The 22,995-nt window shown below is 37.9% G+C and overlaps 1 protein-coding gene across 5 annotated transcripts in view; it reads left to right on the top strand.

The window, feature by feature from the left end:
* LOC119867505 overlaps positions 1 to 22,995 on the top strand; it is a 33,052-nt gene that overhangs the window by 8,034 nt on the left and 2,023 nt on the right. Inside the window, exons 2-4 of one of the 5 annotated variants that reach the window (XR_005383882.1) lie at positions 2,784 to 3,261; positions 8,192 to 8,309; positions 9,463 to 9,971. The gene's annotated coding sequence lies outside the window, so the exon portion shown is untranslated. Of the gene's footprint in view, positions 1 to 2,783; positions 3,262 to 8,191; positions 8,310 to 9,462; positions 9,972 to 22,995 lie in introns of those variants that run through there. The other 4 variants (XR_005383884.1, XR_005383883.1, XR_005383886.1 and 1 more) reach the window with 4 other exon arrangements.

Here is a 22,995-nt window from a genome sequence, read left to right as displayed (position 1 = left end):
ATTTGTTTATCCATGTGTCAATTCATGGAATTTGGGTTGTTTCCACTTTGCCATGAACATTCATGCCCAAGTTTTTTTTGTGGACATATGTTTTGAGTTCTCTTGGGGATATACCTAGGAGTGAAGTTGTGGGGTCATAGGGTAACCCTATATCTAACATTCTGTGCAATTGCTACACTGCTTCCCAAAGCAACTACACCATTTTACCTTCCTATAAATGATACATGAGGGTTTAAATTTTTCCACATGCTCACCAACATTTGTGATTATCTGTCTTTAAATTTTCCCATCCTAGTAGGTGAGTAATGGTATCTCACTATTTGATTATTTGTAGATACCTAATGACTAATGATACCAAACATCTTTTTATTAGCTTATTGGTTATTTGTATATCCTCTATGATTATCTTTTTATTGTTGAGTTGTAGGTCTGGATATACTGTATTATATTATATTATATTATATTATATTATATTATATTATATTATATATTCTGGATATAAGTCCTTTTTCAGATATATGATTTGCAAATATTTTCTCCCATTCTGTGGATAGTCTTTTTACTTCTTGTCTTTTCACTTTTACTTTCTTTTGCTTCTAAAAGTACAGAAGTTTTAAAATCTGATTAAGTATGATCTATTTTTGTTATTGTTGCTTGTGCTTTCAGTGTCCTGAGGAACCATTATTTAATCCAATGTCACAAAAATTTACTTTTATATTTCTTCTAAGAATTTTAGAGTTTTTCTCTTTCCTCATTTGAATTGTCCTGATGCTCTTGTTAAAAATCAACTGATCATAAATATAAGGCACTATCTCTAGATTCTCAAATTTGTTCCACTGATCTATATGTCTTGCTTATAACAATACATACTATCTTGATTACTGTAGCATTGTAGTGGGATTTTGAAATCAGGACATGTGAATTTTCCCACTTTGTTCTTTTTCAATATTGTTTTGGTTATTCTGGATTCCTTGCATTTCCATAGGAATATTAGAATCAACTACCAATTTGTGCAAAAAAGTGATCTGGGATTTTGGTAGAAGTTTCATTGAGTCTGTAGCTTAGTTTGGGAGATATTTCCCTCCTAATATTTGATCTATGAATTTAATAACTGAAACGTCTTTTCATTTATTTAGATTCTCTTTAATTTCTTTTAATAATATTTAACAAGTCTTGTACTTCTTTTGTTAAATTCTTTCCTAAGTATTTTATTCTTTTTAATATTATTAAAAATGGAACTGTTTTCTTAATTTTATTTTTAGATTTTTCATTGCTAGTCTATAAAAATAGAACTGATTTTTGTATATTGACTTAGTATCCTGCAACTTTGCTGAACTTGTTATTAGTTCTAATGGTATTTTGGTGGATTACTTAGGTTTTTCATTATGCAAGATCATGTCATCTGTGACTAGAGATAGTTTTACCTCTTCCTTTTCAATCTGGCTGTATTTTATTTATTCTTTTTTGCCTAGTTTTTCCACTAAAATCTCTAGTGCTACAATGATTAGAAGTGATAAGTGGATGTTATTGTCTTACTTTCAACTTAGGAAGGAAGCTTTTGACCATTAAGTATGATGTTATTATCTATGGGTGTTCATAGATGCTCTTTATCAGGTTGGAGAAATTCTCTTCTATTCCTCGTATGTTGAATGTCTTTATCATGAAGTGCTGCTAGATTTTGCCAAGTGATGTTTTTGTGCATATTATCCTTTTTTTCTTATATGTTATTTATTTTAGAGAGGGAGAAAGCATGGAGGGGGGCAGGAGGAGAGGGAGAGAGAGAATCCCAAGCAGGTTCCACGCCCAGTGCAGACACTTAACCAATTGAGACATCCAGGCTCCCCCCTTTATGTTATTAATAAGGTGCCTTGATATTCATATGCTGAAATGACCTTCCATACCTGGGATAAATCTCATTTGGTCATGGTGTATGATTCTTTTTATGTTTTAGAGTCCTTCATTCTTTTGTATCTTCCACATTTTTTCTCTATTGATTTATGATTTATTTTCTTTAGCTAATAAATGTGCTCAATTTTTTTTCAATAATAACAGAGAACCAAATAAACTTGCTTCGTGGGTCCTATGCTCCCAAGCCACTGTCCCATTTCTTTACTCCATTTTTATTTAAGTTCTGGAAACAGTTTTCCTCCTGTTAGCTTAATACTGATTCATAAATTTTTTAAAAAGATTTTATTTATTTATTCATGAGAGACACACACAGAGAGAGAGAGAGAGAGAGAGAGAGAGAGGCAGAGACATAGAGGGAGAAGCAGGCTCCCCTCAGAGAGCCTGATGTGGGACTCGATCCCTAAACTCCAGGATCATGCCCTGAGCCGACAGCAGAGCTTAACCACTGAGCCATCCAGGCATCCCGCTGATTGATGATATTTAACCATAATGAATTGATAATTTAACCATAATGAAAACTTGTTTCATTAAGATCATGAAGGCCTTTCCAACTACCAAAGTTCAAGAACACTTTTCAGTTCTTACTTTATTAGATTTATGTATCATTCTACAGTTCGTTTCCTATTTCCTTCTTTTTTGAAACTTTCAAATCCCTGGTTTTCTTTCTATCTTTTTTTATTACAATTTCCTGCTTTCCTTTGTGGGCATTCCCCCACCCCACCCCCAACATCTATAAAATACTGGTATTCCTTAAGGTTCTGTCTTTGGCATACGTCTCCTCTTACTTTATACCTTGTCTGGGAAATCTCACAGATGCTCATCATTTTTATTATCATCTGCATACTGATGAATAATGAATTGTTACCTTTTCTCAGATCCAGCCAGGTATGTCTGAACAGGTGGACATCACCATTTGAAAGTGCCACAAGCTTGTTAAATCCAAGAAGTCAAAATAAAACTCTGAAGCCTTCTTATCCTGATCAACTTGTTCTTCAAGCTTGAAGTAAATTTCTGGGATTTAGGAAAATTTAAGCAGCTTTCTAGGTGAGGTGAAAATTGCCTCAGTTTACCAAGGCAGATTGGCAATCCTGCCTTTTCATTGCTGTGAGATGCTATGTACTAGGAAAAGATAATTCAACTTTTACCCCACCCTCAGAGAACTTTTAGTCTTAACTAAGAGACAGGAACAGACACATATGACTGTAATCCAAGGCAGGTTGAGAAAAGCATGATGGTGGAAAAAAAATGATGATAGGAACTCGACGGAGAATGAACTTGATTCTGCCTGGGAAGATGGTATATTTGAAGGGAGAGATCTCCCAGAGATGATGACTTTTGAACTAGGACAGGAAGGTGAGTGGGACTTAGATAAGGCAGGGTGACAACTGGCTGAGCTGTCATGGGGGTAAAGCCATGTATAGGGAGGAGCATATGGTTTGGTGTATCTGGCAGGAGATTGGAGGGAAGTAGCAGGTGTTCAGGTTGAGACCAGAATTTGAAGTGCCTTAAATGCTACTATGGAGAATTCATAGAATAACTCTGTTATATATTAAAAATAAAGAGACAATGAAGTAGCATCTGACATAAAGTTTGGCAACAATTCTGCAGGGGCTCTTCTTCCTACACTCCTCTGGCTTTGTCCCTTGCCAAAACTGAAATGTGTGTCACTGTGTCCTGAAGGCAGGGGAAAAAGTATATATTAAGCAAACAGGAAAAAAGAGGCACAAACAAAAACCCACCAACAGCCATACATGGCAGGTGTACAGACTCTTCCCCACTCAACAGCCCTCCCCCACCCTGCCATCCTGCAGCGTTGCTGAGGTCAGAGTAGGAGTTAGGCGAAGTGGAGCATCCTCAGGGTACAGAACGTAAACTTCGTAACCTGCCCCATGGCTTCCTCTCCAACTCCTTAATAGGGAGAAATTTCTCCCTCCTCTCCTTTCATAAGGTGTTCTGGTTATCTGTGAAGTTCTCATGGCATTTGTTCCTAGGCTACCTGTGAAATCCAAGGGCAGGACTTTGTTATCCATTGCTGTACTCCTCATGGTGGTCAGTGCAGAACCCTGCTCATCTAGGTGCTTTAGGGCAGTGATCTGCAAAATGTGAGCAGCCTGGGGAGATGTAAAGAACATTTTGGAAAAAAAAAAAAAAAAAAAAAAAGAACATTTTGGAGAGAAGAAAATATTAGAGCCTCATTTACGCTTATCTTTAAATCAATATAAGAAATAAGGCTTTATTATTCTTGAATGTATAGACTGACAGAATAATTTATATTATTCATATAAATATAAATAAATATATCGGGATGAATGTTTAAAATTTTTTGTTGTAAGAGTTGATTAAAAAATATCGCAGTTTATGCTGTATGTGCTAAATTAATGATTGTTGCGCGAAGTAACTCCAAAATATTTGGTGATAAGTAAGAAAATTCATTACCAAAGAAAAAGCTAGATCACTAATTTATCCATTTATTCATGCCAACAAACAAATACAAATATTAAATAGTGCCTTGTATGTGCCAGGCAATGTGCTAGGCTCTGTGGGTTGTTTTGTTCAAAGATGAATATAATGTAAGTAGGGGGATTTGTTTTCAAAGATTTTATGCGTTTATTCATGAGAGACACACAGAGAGAGGCAGAGACACAGGCAGAGGGAGAAGCAGGCTCCATGCAAGGAGCCCAGAGGGAGACTCCATCCCAGGTCCCCAGGATCATGCCCCGGGCTGAAGGTGGTGCTAAACTACTGAGCCACCCAGGCTGCCCAAGTAGGGGGACTCTGAAGAAATTTTACCTCCACATAATATAATAGCAGCATGTGAGCAAGGTTATAGGGGGAGTATATGGGGTAATGAGCACCCTCATTGTCTCCTGGGAGCTAGAGCATTTGGGTACCACTTTTCTGAAGGAGATTTTGACAAACACGTCAAAGACCTTTAAAAAGTTCATACCTTGACCCAACAAATTCACTTCTAAAAATTTATCTAAAGTATAATTAAGGATTTGTACAAATATTTAATTGCAATAATGATTATCACAGTATGATTTCTAATATTGCAAACTGAACAATGCCCAAATTTTCAGCAACATGGGATTGCTTACATAATATGTATTATTTCCATTCAATGAAATACAACCCAACCATTAAAAACTGATATGCAGATACACACTTAATTACTCTGCAACTTATTTACAATGTTTTAAAATTAAAATTTTATACAGTGTTATCTAATACAGAATTATTCTATTAATGTACACGCATATAGGAAAATATTTGCCAAGTGTGCTAAGACCTTTCTTCAGTATTAGTTTTTAAGGCCACATATTGTAAAGTATAGTTCTATGATTTCTAACCATGTCTAATGTAACACTACAGGAATCCGGACAGACAGTTCTGTAGCTTCAAAACAAACAAGCAAACAAACAAACAAACAAACACTCTTGTGCTGTTCTTTGGGGCTACACTCAAATCTGTGGCAACCACTAATGTGTTCTCTCTTCCTAGTTTGGCCTTTTCCAGAATGTCATATAAATGGAATCATATAGGATGTGACTTTTAAAAATGGATTTCTTTCATTTAGCACGATGCCTTTAAGGTGTGGTGCTAATAGTTTCTTTCTTTTATTGTTGAGTAGTATTCCATTGTATGGCTGTGCCACAGTGGTTTATTCATGCTTCTGATGAAGAATATTGGGCTATTTTCACTTTGGGTGCACTATAAAGAGAGCTGCCATAAGTGTTTGTGTACAGATTCTTCAGTAAACATATGTTTTGTTAGGTCATATGGTAAGTGTATGTTTTTCTTTATAAGAACCTACCAAACTGTTTTACAGTGTTTTACCTTTATATTTCCCTACTCCAAAGTATGAGTGGTAACGAGTATGAGTTATTGTCAGATTGTTTTTATCTATTTTAGCCATTCTAATAGATATATAGTGGCATCTTAATCCTGATTTTCATTATCATTTCCTAATGGCTAATGATGTTGAACATTTCCTTATGTGCTTATTTGCCATCTATATATCCTCCATGATGAGGTGTCTATACAAATCTTTTATCCACTTTGAAAAATTGGATGGTGTATTTTCTTATGGTTTATTATTAAGAACTCTTTATACATTCTACACACAAATCCTTTGTCAGATATATTATTTAAATTATATCCTCCCAGTCTTTACCTTGTCTTTCTCTTAATAATATGTTTCATTAAAAAAAGTTTTTATTTTTAGGAAGTCTAATCAATGTACCATTTTTTTCTTTTATGTATTTTGCTTTTAGTGTCATAATTAAGAAATCTTTGCCTACCCCTTGTTCATGAAGATTCTATCTTATTTCACTTATAAAAGCATTACAATTTTACATTTTGTATTTATATCTGAAATCCATTTTCAGCTATTTTTTTTCCTGTAAGATGTGAGGTTTAGGTTGAGTAGTTCATATTTTCGCATATAGATGTTCAATGATTCCAACATGAGTTTTTGAAAGTAAATTAAATTGCCCTTGTGTCTCTATAAAAAATCAATTAGCCATATTTGTGTGAGTCTATTAATGGCCTCCCTATTCTATTCCAATGATCTCTGTGTCTATCCTTTTGCCAATGCCACACTGTCTGATTATTTTATAGTAGATCTTGAAATCAAGTAGAGTGAATCCTTTTATTTTATTCTTTTTCAAATTAGTTTTGGTTATTCTAGTTCCTTTGCCTTTCCATATAAACTTTATAATAAGCTTCTTTGTATCTACAAAAAAAAAAAAAAACCTTGCTTGGATTTGGATTGGAATTTTATTAACTTTGTATTTTAGTTCATAAAGAATTAACATCTTAACTATATTGAGTCTTCCAATCCATGAATATGGTATATTTCCTCATTGGTATTAAGTTTCAACCAAGTTTGGGGGTTAGATTATGTTTGTTTTCTTTTTGCTTATTTGCTTACTTTAATAATGTCTCACTCTTAAAATTTGTTGTTATTTTTAATCTAAAAATTGAAAGGCCTTTCCATAGACAATGGACAGGGCAGATCAGGAAAAGAATGGACTAGAGATCAGAGATGATGATCGTAGTAAGCTGGAGGCAGACCCAGCTGTCGGTCGGTGATGAATTTCAGTAGATAGACATAGGCATCTAGGGAGTATGGTGAAAGGTGGCTGTAGTTCAAAATCAGGAAGGACCAAGGAATGGTGGAGGTTCCAGCAGAAAATCTACCAGTGATGAGACAATGTTTCATGTAGATTCAGGCAGGGTCTGAGCAACATAAGAGGTCAGGAAGTATGGTCCTGGCTATTGGGATACTGGAGGGGAACATTCAGCCTCTAGTTGGAGTGGAGACAGTTGGTAAGGATATGGGATAGATAACAAGTCCCCCAGATACTAAAACTGGAGTGCACATGCGTGACTATGGGAGGGAAACAAGGTGGTGATCCAAATATGGATTCCTATCACTGTGGGAGGATTGGCCAGGTATACTAAGTTCTGAGTCTTTTGAGAATCTGGAATAAGGCCCCTGAAATTTTATTTGACTAAGTCCAAAATTGGTCCTAGGAATGGTACAGTGTTGATTCCAAAGGTGAAATTTGAGTGGCCTCAGTTGTGAAAAGAGGAGGAATGTTGGGGTAGGAAGCCAGGTGGAGCATTGCTCATTTGTTCACTTATTCACCCAACATTTACTACATGAAAGGCATTCTTACATTATTGCTACAATCCGTGGCAATGCTGTCTACTCGTGGAATGAGTAGATAGTATGCCTACACACGCTTGAACACACCCACTCATTCATACACGCATGTGCTCATGTACACATGCATGGGTGATTGCACAGGAGGAATGGCAAGCACTGGCCAAATGCCAGCTGGGAAACCCACAGTACTGAGCCTCAGGCACTGGGAGCCCCATGGATCAGTTCACAAGGTAGCCGCTAACATCAAAGAGTGTCGGGATTGTTCCAGAACTGGGACAAAGGGTAGCTGTGACCCTGAGGTCTTGTGACACCAGAGAATAAGTTGATGCATTTCCTTGGGACTGAAAAAAATTCTAGATGGTATTTGAACAGCTGAAGCTAAGGACACGATGAATTGGCCAAAGAGGGAAAGGGACCTACGAAAAACATTTAAATAGTTCTTGATTTAGGTAACAGTGTAAGTGGGGTTATGTTTTTTTCCAGCAGGGAAGGAGATTAGCAGCTACTTTTTAGCATCTAAAAACATAAAGACAGCCAATCTCTCGAACTTGAACTTGCTTATTATAAGCCCTTATCATAAACCATCGTTCTCTCTGTATTGATTTCTAGCCAACGATTAACCAGATGTGACCTTAGAGCCTTGATAATAGCTGGGGAACTCACTCAACAGAGGGAAGCCTGCTAATTTATGAACAAAGCATGTATTGACAGACCCCCTCAGCCTTCGGTGAGTACTTTTCCATCCAGGTGGTATAAGAAGTCACAAACACAGAGCTCTGATGAGTCCTTGAATGTGAGCTTGTGCTGACTATCTGGAAGGATGAGGTGGTCTAAACCTGACTGGAAATTATTGGACACAAAAATCATGAAACCAGCCACCTGCTGTGGAACGTTGAAATTCAGTGTCCCTGTCTTTACTTGATAAGATTACTACTAATGATACCATTCACTTGTGTATACATTACACTTTATAAAAATTTTTAATATCCATTATCATGGCAATATTTTTTCTGTATGATTCTATTTATATAAAGTTCAAAAATAAACCCAAGCAAACTATAGTGTGTAGTGATGCATACTTATGTGGTAAAACCATACAGCAAATCAAGGAAATGATCACAATAAAATTAGGGGGGCAGTGACTCTAGAGAGAGAAAGAAAGCAGGTGTGATAGGGAAAGGGCATATGCAGTCCTTTGGGGTGTTGGTCATTTCTTTCCATAAGTGGAACTTCCTCAGGGATTCACTTTGCAATGTTTTGTTAAACTGTACACTTATGACCCATGCACTTTGTGCACTAATGTGTGCTTTATTTTACACACATCAAACAAATAAAAACTCAAGAAAGAAAAGAAGTCAGTTCCTTCCTTTGTGTCATTTGAACCATAATTGGTTGTTAGTTATTGGGAGTCTAGGCTAGAGTTGGCTAAAGCTATGCAATGTATAAGGTGGGACTGCCTTGGGAGTATTGTGCATAAACTGACCATATTCCTTTAAAAAAACTCACTGTAGTGAGAGTGAGAAGCTCGTATTAAAAACATCTTAACAGTATATTGTGATTCCGTTTTCATTTTAATAGTTCTTCTACAACACAATTTTTAAGGCCCGTGCAATGTAACACTGTGTAAGTGAATGTATCATGTTTCTTAAATATTTATATATTTAAATATTTATAAATGAATAAATTTAAATATTTATATGTATAGTTCCTGTCTAAGAGTCCCATGGAGGGACAAAGAGGCTTGCTCAGAGTCACCAGATAATGTCAGAGTTAGAGTGTGATCTCAGGGGTTCTACATCTGATACTCCACATCTAATGCTCTTGGGTGATGACAATGTTCCATTTCTAGCTTAAAAATTCCCCACATCTGTTTATTTCAGATCTGAGCTGGATATCTTGGCTAATTGTGGAATTGCCGATTGGTTTTCAAACTTGCTTTAAAAGTTGAAGATTGTTTGGCTCTGTAATAGTTAGAAATGTCAAAGAAAGTTTCACTTGGCATTGTGAGTTAAGCCTGGAAACTAGGAAAAATGTGCCTGATTTCCTAGTAACAACAGCATCTTGAAAAATTAGACTCTCTTTTACATATAAGATTCAATATCATTGTAATATTTTTGTACATCAAACATATTATGAGTTCGCTATAAAACATTTAGAAAAATTCAGGACGGATAAAGAGGAAATAATAACCATCCATAATCCCAACTTGGAGACATAAACGTTGTTACACTTTCATATGTTTTTTTGGTATGTTTGTTTAAAAAGTGTTTGCAAAACTGATATCCTAAAAATATGGTTTTGAAACTTGTATTAAAAACATCTTAACAGTATATTGTGATTCCGTTTTCATTTTAATAATTCTTCTACAACACAATTTTTAAGGCCCATGCAATGTAACGTTGTGTAAGTGAATGTATCATGTTTCTTAAAAAGCCAATTTCCTTTTATTGGCTATTTGGGTTTTTCAATTACTGCTATTGTAAATAATGTTGCAATAAGCATCTTTGTAAATAAATCTTTGCACACACCCAGTATTATTTCCTTAGAATAAATTCCTAGAAGTGAAATCACTGGGTCTAGGTCAAAGGGTATGCACACTTTAAAGGCTTTTGTTATGTTTGCCAAATTGTGTTTCAGAAAGATAGTCTAAATTTATGCTCCCACAAGGAGTGTATAAAAGTGTTTTCCGCAGCCATGCCAATGTTAGATATTCTAATTTAAAATGTAAAAAAGAGAGAGAGAGATTTTTTTTTCCTAGTAAGGTTCTAGTTTTTTAGTGTTTTTTAGCCCTCATGCTGCTTTGATTCTTTTAGATCTTCAAGTAAAATTGTGTATTACCTCTTCTGTAAGAGTCCTGATGATCAAATAGGACTAAGCAACACCATGCGTATGTACGCGTTTAAAACTTTCCACTTAAACCATGAAGGGAATCCATTATTAAGAAAAAGGAGAATAGATTTTTGTCTATGTTAACACTACAGCTCTCAACTGAGTCGCTTATTTACCTAACTAATGCCCCATTAGGCGTTCCAAGTACATTCACATATTGTTAAAATACCTAACGATCATTCATAGAAATGAGAAGTCAAACAAGCCCAGTGTATCAATTTGCCAAATCCAACAAGCTCCTTGGCAGTGTGCTTACAAGACCCTATGGGGGACAGCAGGCATGAATAGGTTAGACAGCCCATTAGCTTATGAAAAGAGCTGTCGATGCAATCATAATCTATTTGCCTGCATTTCACTGACATTTTTTCTGAGCTTATGGTGATAGAAAGCTATTTCCCACATTCCTACTCAGGCACTCAGCAGAACAACGGACAGGTTAAATCCCAATAAAACAAATATTGCTGTGATGCAAATCTTTCTATAACTGAAAGAATGTTAGGCCCCAGGTGGAATTCCATTTATTTCAAATATTTTTTTGATGTCATAAAATCCTAACACAACAAAATAATTGGGACAATGCTTGGGCCTACATTCTATTGGGATTTGACTTATTAGTGATAGTTTGATTAACATGGCTTCTGGAAAGAAATCTCCTTTGATTAAAACAGCAGCCTGGGGGAAGAGCAGCTAGGGAGAAGTATGGACTTGTTCTTAGTTATTGCAGAACTCTAGAGGGTTTCAGAACTGAGGTCAGTGGGTAGAAGTAACAGAGAGTCTGATTATAGATAATCTTAAGGAATAAATTTCTAACAATCAGAGTTGTGCCAAGAATGGCTGCCTTGTGAGTTGGGAAATGCTTTTCTACCCATAATGGTCCAAGCTCCCACTGGAGGAGTAGTCAGGAATGCCAAGGAGGTGTTTCCTTTACTGTGGGGCCCAGAGTCTGTGTTGTCAGAGGAAATCGCAATGGACATATTTGGGGTGGGTTGTCTACCAATGGCTGTTTATTAGTAACAAGAAACATGAGAAAATCCAAGCTAATATTTTTCAAATAGCTTATTCTTCATTTTGTTTGTGAATAGTATGCTAGTCAAATACAGATCGCAGAGATGAAGACCATCATGATCTGAGTTAGGTCATAGTGCCATGTTAGATTATTCCCCCAAATCTCAAAGGTATCAGAGTCTTTTTTCTTTCTCGCAAAAAGCTTCATTGAAGGCCAGATGGTTCTCCAAGGCAGCTCCCTTTATTTTTTTTATAAATTTATTTTTTATTGGTGTTCAATTTGCCAACATATAGCATAACACCCAGTGCTCATCCCATCAAGTGCCCCACTCAGTACCCGTCACCCAATCACCCCCACCCCCCACCCACCTCCCTTTCTACCACCCCTAGTTCGTTTCCCAGAGTTAGGAGTCTCTTATGTGCTGTCTCCCTTTCTGATATTGCCCACTCATTTTTTTCTCCTTTCCCCTTTATTCCCTTTCACTATTTTTTATATTCCCCAAATGAATGAGACCATATAATGTTTGTCCTTCTCTGATTGACTTACTTCACTCAGCATAATACCCTCTAGTTCCATCCACGCCGAAGCAAATGGTGGGTATTTGTCATTTCTAATGGCTGAGGAATATTCCACTGTATACATAGACCACAGCTTCCTTATCCATTCATCTTTCGATGGACACCGAGGCTCCTTCCACAGTTTGGCTATTGTGGACATTAAGGCAGCTCTCTTTCAAAGAGCGGCTTAGAAATCTGGTCTACTTTAACTTTGTGCCTCCCTTCTTTTAAGAGGTGTTGTCCGGGGCCTCTGTGATGAGGGAAGACAAAGCCTGGAAGGTTCGCATAAACGCCTCTGTGCTTCCACTTATGCTGCTTCCATTTACTACTGTCCACTGGTCAGAATTACATAGTCACCCAGCCTCCTGTGACTGGGTGACTCCTGTGACTAATGTCCTCCTGTGTCTCTAGGAAGAGATAAGGGAAATAGTCCTTATGAACCCATAGCATTATTTTTTTTCACCAAGGTGCCATAGATTTTCTTTAGTTTGTTATTTATTTATTTATTTATTTATTTATTTATTTATTTATTTATTTATTATTTTTAAAGCTTTTGTTTATTTATTCATGAGACACACACACACACACACACAGAGGCAGAGATACAGGCAGAGGGAGAAGCAGGCTCCATGCAGGGAGCCCGATGTGGGACTCAATCCCAGGACTCCAGGATCAAGCCCTGGGCCGAAGACAGGTGCTGAATCACTGAGCCACCCAAGTGGCTTAGTTTTATATTTTCTTTAGTTTTATATTTTACTTTGAAGGATACATATTTTCTTTATCCTATCATAGAACAAACTGAAGCATGACTTATACTTTACCGCAGAGACAACTGATTTTATGTAGCTTTATGTAGAAGTTTGGGTGTGTGTATTCTCCATGTACATCTGTACCCTCTCCTGATGCTGTATTTATTTGGAGTAAAGTTATCGAAGATGGTTTCTGAGTCTCTTGTATAATTCTAATATTTTTCTGACTTTCACCTCTGGGTCCTTCTCTCCTGGGTCTCCTGAACAGTCGCTGTTGAGGAAGAGGAGTGTGCTAGTTTGCTAGGGTCATTGTAACAAGGCACCACAGACTGGAGGGCTTATACAACAGAAGCTTATTGTCTCACTGCTCTGAAGGCTAGAAGTCTGAGATCAGAGTGTTCCTTCTGAGGCTGTCAGGGAGAATCTGTTCCATGGCTCTCTCCTAGCCTCTGGCGATTTACTGGCAGTCTTTGGCATTCCTTGGCTTGAAAAAGCATCGTCCTGATCTCTGCCCTCATGTTGACCTGGCATTCTGCTTGTATGTGTGTCTCTATCCGTGTCCAAATTTCTCCTTTTGATGAGGACACCAATCATATTGGTTAGGGACCACCTTCATGACTCAGCTTCAACTGGATGACCTCTGTAAAGACTCTATCTCCAAAGAAGGTCACATTTTGAGGCAAGAGACCTGAGTTTCGACCAACTTTCCTTTTTTGAGCCTCTGTGCTTTGATCTTTTAGTAGAGGGGGTTGGGCTGGTGAACTTTGAAGTTCTAGCCTGTTCTGAGACTCTGCTATACACTTGGTGACACGGTAAGGTATAAGGGCATCATGTTAGAAGAACCCATGACTAGAAGGGTCTGTGTGGCTTTCTGGGTCCCTAACCTCCTAATACGACATGGCTTAGGTGCAAGGAAAAGAGGCCATACATTGTAGTTTATGTGTTGAGGGTCTTATTTTGGCAGGTGGGTTTGAATGCAGGCTCTCTTTTCTTTCACACACATATACATATATGCACAGCTTTTTTTGTTGGATAGGGGCGGGAGATATTTTTAATAGCAGAGTTTTTTTACCCCCTCTTTTTTTTTTTTTCCTGGAAAAAGATGAAATCATCCATTTATTCTGGACCAATTACAAGCACTAGAAAGCACAGGAGGAACAGAAAGCCTGATCACAAATAAATACACACTGGGGGAGGGGGTATAGAGGAAACTGTTATTGATTGGCCTTGTAAAATCTGCTGCTGAATCGATAGCAATTTCTGGAAATGCCAGACATTTATTTTGTGTGGCTTGAACAGCGGAGATAATAATAAACATACTTATGAAGTGAGTCTCTTGACACTATTTCCTTGAGCCCCTTATAATAACACACATACATAATGGGTACGATAGCTATACAAGCCATAGTGAACAGACTTCAGATTTACAGCCCTGTTGCCCACTGCCAGCCTCCCCTCCACGCCCAACATAGCATTCAAATAAGTCTCTTAAAAAAGCGCAGAAAATAGAGCTGCATGAAGAGATGGGAGAGCTGTCCTTAGTTGTGGAAAAGCAGGCCTAGGCTTGTTCTGAGGCTCCAGGAAGAAAGCCAGGTGCTGAAACTGCTGGACCCTGCCTGACCATTAGGAATTTCTGGACCTGCCCTCTCACCTGTGCTATATACACAGCCCCTCTCTGAGCTCTGGTTCTTCTTTTCAGGAGGGAGGGTTAGGGAGGTAGGGAGGGAGGTAGGGGGGGGGGGGAGGGGAGGCGGGAGGGAGGGGAGGGAGGAGGGAGGAGGGAGGAAGAGGAGGGAGGGAGGGAGGGAGGAGGAGGGAGGGAGGGAGGGAGGGAGGGAGGGAGTGAGGGGGGAGGGGGAGGGATGGGGGAAGGCAGGGCGAGGAAGGAGGGAGGGAGGCTGACTTTCTTGTGTACTTTCGTCTTCTTTTTTCCTTCCTTTCACTTCCTTCCTTCCTTCCTTCCTTCCTTCCTTCCCTTCTTTCTTTCTTTCTTTCTTTCTTTCTTTCTTTCTTTCTTTCTTTCTTTCTTTCTTTCTTTCTTTCTTTCTTCTTTCTTTCTTTCTCTTTCCTACTGGAGTTCAATTTGCCAACATATAGCATAACACCCTGTGCTCATCCCATCAAGTGTCCCCCTCAGTACCCGTCACCCAGTCACCCCCACCCCCTGCCCACCTCCCTTTCCACCACCCCTTGTTCGTTTCCCAGAGTTAGGAGTCTCTCATGTTCTGTCTCCCTCTCTGATATTTCCCACTTATTTTCTCTCCTTTCCCCTTTGTTCCCTTTCACTATTTTTTATATTCCCCAAATGAATGAGACCATATAATGTTTGTCCTGGAGGGTATTATGCTGAGTGAAATAAGTCATTGTTTCTTTCTAATAATGGGCAGCTTACCTTATGTGGCTGCTCCCTCATCCCCAACTGTCATCTGTGGACAGTCCTTACTCCTTGTGCAAGGACATTTGATGACCTTATCAGGGCCATTCTGTCTGAGAGAAGGCTCAGGGGTCTTAAGTTATAGGAATTGGGAAGTTACTAAATGTCCTTCAGCATACTCAAAATAGCTACCATTTATCCAGTGCCAATTATGTGCTATGTATTTCACACTCATTGCTTCATCTATTTCTCACTGCAAACTTTGGAGTTATTATCATTTTTTAAACAATTTTTTGGTAAGAAACTGAGGCTCATCAAAGTTAAATAAGTTACCCCACTCATGAAGCTATTATAAAACAGCTAGATTTGAACTCAGATCTAATGCTAGACTTTATATTCTTTCTGTTCTGCTTTTGCCTGCTTATTGTCAGCTGGCAGAGGGAATTTTAACATGCAGAGGGCCTTGAATGCCTGATGAAGGCATGTCACATTATTTATGTACATTAGGGATTGTGTGAAGGTTTCTTGGAAAATATAAATGGTACAATCAAAGCTAAGTTTTAGGGAGGTCACTTTGTTGCTGTATTTAGGACAGACAGATGCAGGGAAACAGACTAAGGGATCCTATGAGAGGATACAACAGCAGATGTGATAGGAGGCTCAAACTAGGAGAGGGACCATGGGATCACCAAGAGTTGGATCTTGACAGAAAGAAGACTGGAGGATGTTTCCCCTTCTCTCTAGTTTGTCTCATCCCTACCTCTGCCTCCTTTCCCAGCCACTTTACCTGCTCCTATTTTGGGATGGTGGGAGGATTCCCTGGAGAATATTCATTCCCAGCCTGGGCCTCCTGATGCAAAGTCATTCTCAATAATACTGTTGGATACAGATGCCCGCTGAGCTGGGAATAGATGGAGATCACTTTTCCATCTCACTTCCTTAATACATCTCCATTTTGTGTGGTGCTGCTAAGGAGAATTTGAACTACTAATTTGGATGGCAAGAGAAGGTGTTCTTTTTGTAAATTGGTAGATTTCCAGATCCCTGGCTATGCCCCTTCTCTTCATAATGAACCTGTAGTTTTGTGAGACAGTCTTCAGGACTCTGAAAAACACAGTGTGTCTTTCCCTTGAGATCTGAATTGGTGTTGAGAGTGACTCTTTCCTTCTAAATACTCAAGAGACTCCCTTTAAATACTCAAGAGACTAGCTCTCTCAAATGTTAGGTCAATCCCTGTTTCAGAAAAGCAGCTGGGAAGGGCACCTGACTGGCTCAGTCAGTAGAGCATTTGACCCTTGATCTAGAGGTTGCTAGTTCAAGTCCCAGACTGGGTGTAGATATTACCTAAAAAAATAAATTTAAATGTATAAATAAATAAGTGTATGTCTCAGAAAAATAGCTACGAAATAGCTCTCTAAAAACCTGAAAGTAAGAGACTTCTTGGGTATACTCTCATGTGAGGACCCACAAGAGTTAATTTCTTAGATGATCTTTATGCATGTATTTTGTGCCATTCCCCATGCCAGGGCCTATGGAGGAAACCAAGAAGAATTGTACAGGGTTCCATCCCTTAAAGACTTTATAGCTTATAGGGGTAATGTTCACAAATAATATCTATACAAGGCAGTCCCTAGTTCACACCACAAAACTGCCACAGATAATAGAGGCCAGGAAAGTTCAAAGGGAAATAGAAAAGATAGACTTCAGTTTTTAGTGGCTCTTGAATGAGAAGGAATTAAAAATAAAACCTTAGGGTATTCCGGGTATAGAGAATGAAAATAGCAAGATGCGGCAATGAAAAAGCACGGAGTGTGTGGGGAATCCCAGAAGAATCCAATTCACTGAGATCCCAATTCATAAAGATCTACTTGGCCTCAGTGAAAAGGAGGGGTAGAAGATGGAAAAGGTGGATTAGAGAAAACTTTAAACACCAGGCATATAAAACAACTCTACACACAAAAATTTGACTTTGTGAAATGGACCAATTCTTCAACAACTACCACAACTTAAACAGTAGATACAGATAACTTGAATAACCCTATAATTACTAAAGAAATTGCATTCATAATTTTTAAAACTCTCAAAAAGGAATATCTAGTGTTAGACGGTTTCACTGAAGAGTTCTTCCAAACATTTAAAGGAGAGTTAACACTAATCCTACACATCTCCTAGAAAATAGAAGAGAAAAGCATAATCCCCAGCTCATTTTATGAAGGTAGAATTACCTGATACTAAAACCACACAAACAGTGCAAATCACAACAACTACAGACTAATGGCTCTCACGAATATAGAGGGAAAATATTTATTAAAAAACATGAAATATTAAGTAGAATTCAACAATTATGAAAAAATTACATGCCTTGACCAAGTAAGGTTTATTCCAGAGATGCCAGACTGGTTCCAATACTACAGAGTTGGTTGCTGTTAATCTATCATATTCACTGTCTAAAGAAGAAAGAACAAGTGATCATCTCAGTCAATGTAGAAAGAGCATATGACAAAATTCAATACTCATTTATGATAAAACTTTCAGAAATCTATGATTAGAGGAAAATATCACCTTGATAAAGAGGATTTACAAAATCCTACAACTACTCTTATACTTAATGGTGAAAGGCTGAAGCCTTTGTCCCTTAGATCAAGAATGAGGCGAGAATATTCACTCTCATCTCTTTTATTTGTATTGTTGGAAGTTCTAGAAAATGCAATACATCGGGAAAAGGAAATGAAAGGAAAAAAAGTTGAGAAAGAAAAAAATGTATTTATAGATGACATGATTAGCTACATAGAAAATTACAAGGACTTGAAAACAAAACAAACTACCCCTCTTAGACTAATAAGTGAGTTCATTAAGGTTGTAAGATATAAAGCAAACATACAAAAATCAATTGTATTTTTCTATACTAACAATGAACACATGGACATTGAAATTTGAAATCTAATATCACTTACCATCATTCAAAAAATAAAATATTTAGATGTAAATATAACAAAACATGTACAGGACTTATACTCTGAAAAGTATAAGATGCTGAAGAAAGAATCAAAGAATATCTACATAAATGAAGAGACATCCTACTTCTGTTCATTAATTAGAAGCCTCAAAGTAGTTGCACTAGTTTTCTATTTCTTCTATAAAAAATTACCACAAACTTAGTGGCTTAAAACAACCCAAATTTATTTTCTTATGGTTTTGGGTTTCAGAAGTCTAAGACTGGGTCTTACGAGGCTAACATCAAAGTATTGTCAGGGCTGGTTCCTTCCAGAAAACCCTGGGGGGAGAATTCACTTCCTTGCCTTGTCAGCTTCTAAAAGACACCAGCATTCCTTGGTTTATGGCCCCTTCCTCTATCTTCAAAGCCAGCAGCATATACCTTCCAATTCCTTTCTGTTCTCTGCTTGCATCATCACATGTCTCTTCCCCTGACTCTGATCCTTCTACCTCCTTGTGATTACATGGAGCCCATCTGGATAATTCACAAGAACCTTCCCACCTCCAGGTCTTTAATCACATTTGCAAAGCCATTTTTTTCATATAAAATAACATATTTATAGTTTCCAGGGATTGAGATGTAGGAATCTTTGAGGGGCTATTAGTCTGTCTACCATACTAGTAAGGCTGTCAATTTCCTCCAAACTGATGTACAGATTTATCACAATCCTTCTCAAAATTACAGTAAGATTTTTGGTATGTATCCATAAAATTATTCTAAAATTTATATGGGAAGGTAAAGAAACTTGAATAACTAAAACAATTTTGAAAAAAGAAGTATCAAGTCAGAAGAATCTCACCACCCCATTTCAAGACATGATACAGCTATAGTAAGCAAGACTGTGTGGTATTTGCAGAGAGATGGACACACAGATCAATAGAACAGAAGAGAGAGCCCAGAAATAGACTCACACAAATATGACCATCTGTTTCTTGACAAAAGTACAAAAACAATTCAATGGGGAAAAAGATAGACTTTTTCAACAAATGGTACTTGAGCAACTGGACATCCAAAGGCAAAAACAGAAAAAGAAATAAAAAAACAAACAAAAGAACAAACCTCAACCTAAGTCTCACACCTTATAAGGAAATTAACACAAAATAGACCATGGATTTAAATGTAGAACATGAAACTATAAAAACCTTTAGGAAAAAAATAGGAAATCTCCTAGATCTAGAACTAGTATCTAGAACTATATCTAGAACTAAGCAGAGTTCTTAGACTTGACACCAAAAGCAATAATCTATAAAAGAAAAAAATTGATAAGACTTCATCACATTTTTAAAAAATCGCTCCATAAAAAAAAAGTTCTACAGAAAGATTAAAAGGCAAACTACTCACTGGAAAGAAAATATTTGTCAGATAATGAAAAATATCTGCCAAAAAATTAAGATCTATATATAGATAGATAGTCTCTCTCTCTCTCTCTCTCTATCAAAGGTTAAAAACATCTAATTTGAAATCAGCAAGATACATGAGGTGACATTCTACCAAACTGTAGGTACAAATGGCATATAAATGCATAGAAAGATATTCAGTAGCATTAGTGCTTAGGGAATTGAAAATTAAAAGCATATAAGATATCACTACACCTATTAGAACGGCTAGGATAAGGAAAGATAATAGCAACAACAAGATCTAGCAAGTATGCAGAGAAACTGGTTCACTGGTACATTATTGCTGGTGGAAATGTAAAGTGATATATAGTCTCTCTGGAAAACAATTTGGCAGTATCTTAAAAAAAAAAAAAAGTTAACAAGTAACACCATACTTGCAGCAACTGCACTCCTGAGCATTTATTCCAGAGAAATGAAGATTCACGTTCACACAAAATCCTGTACACAGGTATTTACAGCAGACTTGCTCATGACAGCTCCAAGCTTGAAACAACTCAAATGTCTTTTGGTGGGTGAATAAGCTGTGATGCACGGAATCATTACTCAGTAATAAAAGGGAACTAACTTGATACCTACACAACCTGAGTGAATCTCCTCAGAGGATTATCCTGATAGGAAAAAAACCAATCTTAACAGGTTACATGTGGTAGGATTCCATTTATACTACATTCTTGAATTGATAAGATTTTAGAAATGGCTAACCAGAGATTAAGGAGGCGATGGGAGAGGGAGTCAAGTGGGTTTGGCCGTAAAGCAAAACATCAGAGAACCTTGGGGTAATGGAAAAATTCTCTGTCTTGATTGTAGGAATACCAATATATTAGTTACGATATTGTACTATGGGTTTGCAAGATGTTAACGTTGGGCAAAGGATACCCAGGCTCTCTGTATTATTTTTTTTCTCTGTATTATTTCTTACAACTCCTAGTACCTCTAAAAAGTTTGATTTAAAGAAAAAGCTCAGAAGAGACTCAAACTAGGATGCCGATGGTATTGGAAGGAGATAGGTGATGCAGAAAGGCATGAATGAGGGAAACAATTCAGAGAGTTCTTTTAGCTATCTTCCCCCCACCCTGATCATGATATGCCTTGGTTGACCGAGGTTGTTCGCATGTCTCTGAGTGATAGCATCACTCTTGTTTGTTCACTTTCTTGATAAGAATGGTGAGGGACTTCACCTAGTGTCCATGTTTGACTTGGAGTATAGTCCTATTCTGATCTGCCTCAGTGGCTTCTGAAGGGAAGTCAAGGACACATTTATAAGGGGCTTTGTGGGACTGAACTATCAGTGGTCCGAGTGATAAAGTTTGGGGAAGTCACACCAAGAAATTTTCTAAAACTCTCCAAAGCAGTGGGAAGGTGGTAGTGGAGCATTTACGGGCATGAGCTGCTTATGAGCTTGCCCACTAAGCCCATAGGACTAATAAAGAGAAAGAACAAAAAGCAAGAGAACATTGGCTTGTAGAGTGTGGGCAAGGCCATTCTCTCCCCTCCTTCACACCCCTGTCTACAGCCATGTGTATACTCCATCTTCAAGGATGAGCCAGGGTCAAAAGCAAGTGTGTGATGGACTCTTGAGTTAGAAAGGGAGCTTTTGTAGAGCTGGGATTGATAGCTTGGATGGTCTGTCCCTGCTGCTTGGGAGGGAGCTCTGCTTAGAAGGCCACTCTGTCCCTGGGAGGCCTGGGGAGGAGAGGCGTAGAAGAATTTGGTTCTGCTTTCAGCCTGTAGCCTGAGCAAGAGGAGACCTGTTGAGTGCTAGCTGTCTGGCTCAATAGGAATCTAGCTGAGGTCTGAGGCCCAGGCCCAAGCTTTTGGTAATTTTGCTCCTCTGCCTGACTTTGCCACTGCCTGGCTCCCTTGGGAAGTGGCCATGACAGTTGGCTTCAGAGTTTGGATCTTGGATCTAGATTTCAGATGAGAGAGAGAGAGAGAGAGAGGAAATAAGTAAAACACAAACACACAGTATATGGTCGCTTCTTCCCTTTCTCTTTCTTTCTATGTGTCTCTTGCTTTTTCTTTCCTTGTCTTCCTCACCAGCATTAACCCTCTATAAGGCTTCTGTTGCTGTTGTTTTGTTTTATTTCACATTTTCATCCTTGGCTTGTTTTATTTTAATTGTTTGTTCATTTGGTTGGTTGGTCAGTTTGGTTTGCATTTTGAGTAAATGATAGCAATTTCTCTATGTCAGTTCCAAGTGTGAATAATGGCCTGCATGACTCTCCCCAGCCTCCAGCCCCTACTTCTTGCCCTTCCCCACTCTCTCCCTCAGGTCCAGCCACACCTGGCTCCTCACTACTCCCTGCACGTGGCAAGGAGTCAGCACCTCAGGGCCTTGGCATTTACTCCTTTTTTTTTTTTTTTTTGCAGGCTTCCCCACCCCATAGATCCATCCACATGGCTGGCCTGCTCACCTCTTCAGGTCTTCATGTAAACATCACATTTTCAGGGAGACTATCACAGAACATCTTACATAAAATTATGTTACCCCTACTTCCAACACTTCTCACCCTCTTCTTGTTTTCCTTTAGTCTTCAAAGCATATATGATTCTCCAACACTCTGTATTTTACTTTAATCTCATCCCTTTTCTGAGTTCCACAACTGAATGTAAACTTTATGAAAGCAGGGCTTTTTGACTGTTTGGTTCACTATAGAATGTGTCTAGAACAGAGCCTGGCAGAGAGCAGACAGTAACAATAAATATTTGATAAATGAATGAATGGAATGAGGGGGTGAATAACATTCTTTCAGATGTTAGGTAGAACATATATATATGCTATATATGTTTAATACTTTAGTTTATCTTTATTTTTTTAAAGATTTTATTTGTTTATTCATGAGAGACAGAGAGAGAGGCAGAGACACACACAGAGGGAGAAGCAGGGTCCGTGCAGGGAGCCCGATGTGGGACTCAATCCCAGGACCCAGGGATCACACCTTGAGCCCAAGGCAGACGCTCAACCATGGAGCCACCCAGGTGTCCCTATTATTAATATTTTAGATAAGTGAATTATTAAGATTAAATTAGTATTAAGTATATTTTAAATAAATATGCTGTATTATTTACATTAAATATTATAACTTATTTTAAAAGATACTATAGTAATTGATACATTGAATTGAGAGCATACTTATCTTTTCAATAAATACGCTGTATGTATGTATATCTATTTATCTATGTAATATATAGTATTATAAGCTTTATTTGTGTTACGTCTACGACCTTGAAAACAAGCCTGGACTGGAGTTTGAAGGGTTGGGGTCAGTTCTGGCTTCTTCAAAACAGATCTGATGGGAAGAGACATCTCATGTCCCCGCTGTGGTATCTGTACTTGTGAAATAGGTATAATATTCCCTGTGTCCCTCACAGGATTATTAAGGGAATCAAATAAAATGTCGGACAGGGATGTGTAAGAACTAAAAGGCAAATCACACACACACACA

The sequence above is a fragment of the Canis lupus genome, chromosome 34 (assembly GCF_011100685.1).
Source record: "Canis lupus familiaris isolate Mischka breed German Shepherd chromosome 34, alternate assembly UU_Cfam_GSD_1.0, whole genome shotgun sequence".
Lineage (NCBI taxonomy): Eukaryota > Metazoa > Chordata > Mammalia > Carnivora > Canidae > Canis > Canis lupus.
This window is presented reverse-complemented; position numbering and strand designations above follow the sequence as displayed.